The 6364-nt window shown below is 31.7% G+C and overlaps 1 long non-coding RNA gene across 1 annotated transcript; it reads left to right on the forward strand.

The window, feature by feature from the left end:
- The first annotated feature begins 1360 nt into the window (after positions 1-1360).
- LOC113786272 (uncharacterized) lies at positions 1361-4370 on the forward strand. The gene is made up of 3 exons (XR_003472410.2): positions 1361-2100; positions 2226-2293; positions 3187-4370. It is a non-coding gene; the product is annotated as an uncharacterized lncRNA (long non-coding RNA).
- Positions 4371-6364: the final 1994 nt, after the last annotated feature.

Genomic DNA, 6364 nt, shown 5'->3' on the forward strand with positions numbered 1-6364 from the left:
TCTGAGTGAAGGCTAACAGAATTTAAAAAAAAAGTTGAATATGAATGAGACGAATCTTTTTTTAATCTAAAAGGATCCCATGAGGGTTGTGGAAATATCAAAATCAGCCAAAAGCATGTTGAACTTGACAATTCAGCTATAAAACTCATGTTTCTTATTTTTAGCCTCCATGAACTGAAATAGTTAGATTTACGGACCACAAACGTGAGTGGTAAAAAATGTGCAGATAATGGAATTGGTGACACATTGAGATATAGGGAAATAAAACCAAATGTGGGGAACCATGTACAATCAATAATAGGCAGAAACGTGCACTACTTGTGTGATTAGCTGAATATCCATTTGTATGTCACAATCTTTTCGACAGTAGAATTAACTTTGCTTAATCATTTGAAGAAAAAAAGTTCAATAACAAATTTGGCACACCCGTCGGGACATTACAACTAATATCGCAGAAGTCTCAACACCATGGGCCAACCATCAACTTCGGCAAAAAGAGTTCATGTCCTCATATACCTAATTAATAATCCTCCATAGGTACTATAGAGATCAACCTGTGTGGCTCCTCTAAATTATTATGAAAATGTTGTAATTGATCCACCTGAATAGCCAGTGCCAGTGGTAACGACCACATTCTTTATTAGACAACAAATATATGTGCGGATACATGACATCATGTATCAAGTCACTCAATAACTTATTGATATTGTTAAAGATGTGGTTCAAATCACTGGAATAATTATCTCAAATAATTAGGGCCACTTGGTTGGAATTTTTTAGGGTCATAACCATAACAAAGTAGTGAAGTTATTTTGCTAGAGCCAAAGACCTAAGAAAATATTGGTTTTTGAATTTTGTAAGCGTCATAGTCCTAGGTGATGCAATATAAAACTTTTGATAGGACCAAAGCCTTTGGCTAAAATAAATGCGGGATGATGAAATTTCCAGATCTCCCTATTACCTATGGCATATGCCCTCAGTATTATACTTTTAAATGAAATTTTCAAAGCCCTCGCTATCTAATCGCGTGAAACGAAGATCCCGAGTGCCTGAACCCTCATTGATGACGATAGAGGTATTTCTATGGGATTTAACCCTCACTGAATAGTCTAGTGAAACTTTTGAGGGCCATAGCCCTCACCTAGGTCTCTATTTTAGACTTAGTATTGTCTCCCTTATCTTCTATCTTTCTCCTATTTTTCTTACCTTCCTTTTCACTTTTTAGCAATGTCTTGGTATATAAATATTATTTATTTTTTTATTTTTTTGTATTATGTTATTTTTATATATTATATATTTATGTGTTTTTTCATGTAGTTTGTGAGTCAAAAGATATGTAAAAATATTTGGACGAGGAGGAGAAAATGATAAGTTAGACCCGACTTATCACTAGTGCTTAGATTTAATGTTTTGTTGGTTAATAATGTTATGTGTGAAATCAATATGCCAAAATTAACTTTTCATAGCGCACATAACATAACACTTTAGTTGTAAGCTCTATTAAATATTACACATGCAATATAACAAAGCGCTTATATTATAAGCTATTAAATATTACACATACAATATGTTATAGAGCTTATAATGTAAGTGCTATTAAAGGTGACACTTCAGAGCGCTATTTTTCATAGCGCTCTTTGTGTAAGCGTTATTAAAATTAAAGCGCGTCAGTACTTAAATGTTGTTTTTTTCAATACATATAGCGCTTAAAACATAGCATTATTAAATGTAACACTTATATTTTTCATAGTGCTCTTTTTTTTATATGCGCTATTAACATTAACACACCTCAACTTTTCTTTCTCTCTTTGTGCTAACTGAAGCTCTATTGTATTGATTAAATCCTTGTTTTTTCTCAAAACAAAGATACCAACTGTCTCAATCAGAAACCCAGTGAACTCAAACTCGATTGCCTCTACCGTTTCAAACTCGATCGCCTCCACGGTATTCAGAATCGATTACCTCAATCGTTCACACATTCAAAGTCATCAATCGTCCTAAAACGTCCAAACTTGATCACCTCTTTCAACCTAATTTTTTATGTCATCAGTCGTCGTCAACTTGTTCGCCTCAACCGTCATCAATTGTTCGTATTGCTGGGTACAACTCACAACTATGATAATCTCAAGTTTCTTTCCATTTATTTACTCTTATGTTTATTCATGTTGAAGGACAATCTTATGTTTTTTTCCATTTGTTTACTCTTATGTTTGTTCATGTTGTAGGACAATCTCAGATTTCTTTCACATGCATGTCTGAATGTTGTAGGACGAATGGGGCTGATTGCAAAATGGTAAAGTATTTTGATATATTATTATGTTAGATAACATGTTGTCCTAATACTCTTAGGAATGAAGAACATTTTATTTTGACATAATTTTTTTGTTGAAGTTTCACGGCTTGGATTGGATGCAAATATGTTTTATTTTGAAGTTTCATAGCTAGGATTCTTTTGATTCTTTTAATATTACAAGGAATTGTTATTAATATCTAATTACAATAAGATCACAAAACTATAGATAATAGATAGATGTATGCTAATCAACTGTCAAAAGAATATGAAGATGGAGTGAAAGAGTTTGTTAGGTTTGTTGTTGCTCATCCAGAAGGCTTTATTAAACTCATATGCTCCTGCTTAGGTTGTTATTATAGAAAAGATGTTAGTGCAAGTGAATTGCACGATCATTTAGTATGTTATGGAATTGATCAAAGTTATACATGTTGGACAATAGATAGGGAAGTAGAAACTAACTCTACTTATTCGATGAGCAATGTGAGAAATACATTGAATGATTTTGACAAGGTACAAATGTGTGTGATCAAGTTGACACCATTGTAAATATAATTAAATAAGATCTTCATGATTGTCCTGAAATGTTTAAGATGCTAGTAAGTAATATTGAGAAACTATTGTATAATGGATGTACTAAATTCATAAGATTGTCTGTCATTTGAAATTGTATAACCTAAAAACAGGCAATTGCTGGTTTGGTAAGAGTTTTACAAACTTATTACATTATTAAAAGATATGTTGCCTAAAGATAATTTGTTCCCTAGTCAAACTTATGAAGCCAAATGAATTTTATGTTCTATTGAAATTAGTTTTGAGAGGATACATGTATGTCCTAATGACTGTATTTTATTTTGTAATGAATATGAATCATCCAATATGTGTCCCAAATATAGTGTGATGCGATATAAGAAGAAATCAACAACTCCAACCGAAGTTTTTATGGTATTTTCCAATAATACCAAGATTTAGATGCATGTATCGTAATGTGAAAGATGCCAAACACTTAAGATGATATGCCGACGAAAGGATTATTGATGGAATGCTCTTGAAAATTCCCCTCAATGGGTGAAAATTGATAATGATTACCCTGACTTTGGCCAAGAAACTTACGTCTTGCAATGTTTACTGACAGAATAAACCTGCATGGTATCCAAAGAAGTTTTCATAGTACTGATTCGGTGATTATGCTAATTTATAACCTACCTCCCTAGTTATGTATGAAGCGCAAGTTTATGATGTGATCTTTGCTAATTTTTAGGCCCGAACAACTAGGAAATGATATCGACATATATCGAGCTCCATTAATTGAAGACTTAAAGTTTATGTGGGAGGCAAGTGTAGAGGTATATGATGGGTATAGAAAAGAATTCTTCAAATTGAGAGCAATGATATTTGGAATGATTAATGATTTTCTTGATTATTATCAGACTATAGTATCAAAGGAAAATGTGCATGCCTCATATGTGAAGAAAGTACAAACTGGATGCGATTGGATCATTTTAAGAAATATGTTTTTCTTGGTCATCGTAGATTCTTAAACTCCAGAAATCATTATAAAAAATGGAGGAAAACATTTAATGGTAAATCTGAAGAAGATAAAGCTTTTGAGCAATAAATTTAAAAAACTTTTGCTGAAAAACTTGTTTGAATTGCCATATTAAAAGTAATTGTATATAAGACATTTCATAGATGTGATCCATATTGAAAAAAAATATTTGTGATAATGTTATTGGTACGTTACTCAATATGCTAGAAAAGACTAAGGGTGACATCAATGCAATATTAGACTTGGTAAGTATGAGATTAAGAACTGAATTGAGACCGGTAAAGAAGGGGAAACATACATTTCTTCCTCTAGCAACTTATATTCTATCAAGAAAAGAGAAAATTATTTTTTTAATTTTCTTAACGGAGTTAAAGTTCCAGGTGGTACTCTTCAAACATTAGGAGTTTGTTATCAATGAAAGATCTCATGTTAAAGGGTTTAAAGTCTCACAATTGGCATGTATTAATAGATAACTTTCTACCGTTCCATTTTTTCCTGAAAAGGTGTGATGGACTATAACTAAATTATGTTTCTTCTTCAAAGCTATTTGTAGCAAAGTTATTGACCCTATGAAGTTATCAACATTAGATACGGAAATTTTTGCCACCTTATGTGAACTTGAGATGTATTTTTCACCATCATTTTTTGACATAATGGTCCATCTTACAATCTACCTTGTCAAAGAAATACAATATTGTGGACCAGCTTATATGAGGTCGATGTACCCAATTGAGCATTAAATGAAGATATTAAAAGGGTACATGAGGAATCGTAGTCGACAACAGAGTTGCATTGTTGAAAACTATATAGTTGTAGAAATTGTTGAGTTCTATATTAACTACCTCTCCAATGTTGAATATATAGGACTTCCAAAATCATGTCACTCAAGAAGAACAACAGGGGAAAGGATTGGTCAAAATGATGTAGCGACTATGTCAAATGTTGAATGTGAGCAAGCACATTTGTATGTTCTACAAAATATCGTGAGGTTGAGCCATATGTTGAAATGCACAAGAAAAAAAAACTTAAAGCTTTGAACTCTAATACGAATAACAATTGAATAAAAAGATAACAAAATCGAACATTTATATTTTGGCTAAAATATCACATTTTTTTAGAATTAGCAAAAAATCCTAATTCAATTTTTGAAAGATTGAAATTGCTAGAAGTCGGTTCAAATGTATTTGTTCTTTCTTATTCTGATTATGTAATTAATAAATACACATTTCATACAAGAGAACATGATCACCAAAGTACTACACAAAATAATGGCATCACACTTGTAGCTCAATTTTTGCATGTCTCAAGTGTCAAAGATATAAATTCCTTAGTTGCCAATATGCCTTATTTTGGGGTAATTGAACGTATATGTGAGTTGGATTACACATCATTTATAGTTTATGTGTTGGTTGCAAGTGGGTTGACAACAACAATTGCATTCAGATTGATAAGTATGGGTTCGTGAAGGTGGGCATTAATAAAGTTAGATTGATGGATGAACCTTTTATTTTAACATCACAAGCTCAACAAGTGTTCTATGTCATTGGTCATGTGATGAAATGTTGTCAATTGTGCTTTTATGAACGTTCGTGCAACATAAAAGTAAGAATCCAATAAAGAAGAGAAGAAAAAAGGTTGATTGTGCTCAATAGAGTAGTTTTTTAAAAAAGTGTTACTATTTATCATTTTGATTCCTGTTGTTATTGATTCTCAATATTAATGTTATTGTTTTAGTGGAATGGCTTATCCTCATGATGATGATCATGGTTATAATAATGGAGAAAACATTCCTCATGATGATGATTGTGATGAAGAATTGTATCAAAGCGAAAAGAAAAGGAACACAATACGAGGTAAGCTATATTGTACTTTAAGTGCATTAGAGAGTAAACTATAAGGTATATTGTTTCTTTTATATACTCATGTAATTACTCTTTCATTTTTAAGGTTGCATGGAATGAAAGGGGTCAATCAACTAGGTGTAACAGAAGCAATTTTGTTAGTTTCATTAGAGTTATCGATCTCATATAGTTCCAATTACTTGCAAAAATTGGAGAGCAAAAGTCCCAATTTTGGACATTTATGAAGCCAAAATTTGGAAGGAAATGCAAGTAAGACACTAACTCAAGCTACTTTATGTTAATTTATTTGGCTAAAGACACTAATGATCTACTTTATGTTGTAGGAGCGTCAAATCACATGTGGGGTATGCTCACTGGAACAAAAGATGGAAAATATGTATATGAATTTATTGTACAAGTTGTGATAAAAAATGTTATTTAATTTCTATTTTAATTTGTCAATGTATAGCTACAAGAGATGGGATATTGTTTCACAACCTGTCTCGTTGTGTTATGTGGAAGGGTAATCATGTGAATAAAGTGGGAGTGATAAATAATGAAAATGTTCAAAGATTGTGGAAACATGTGTAAGTCAAATGCTAATTTTTTTGCTTGTGAGATTCTCATGTTAAAATGATGGTATTTAAAAAGTATTTTTTTTTCTTGCTTATTTGTGTTAGGAGA

The sequence above is a fragment of the Cicer arietinum genome, chromosome 4 (assembly GCF_000331145.2).
Source record: "Cicer arietinum cultivar CDC Frontier isolate Library 1 chromosome 4, Cicar.CDCFrontier_v2.0, whole genome shotgun sequence".
NCBI classification, from domain to species: domain Eukaryota; kingdom Viridiplantae; phylum Streptophyta; class Magnoliopsida; order Fabales; family Fabaceae; genus Cicer; species Cicer arietinum.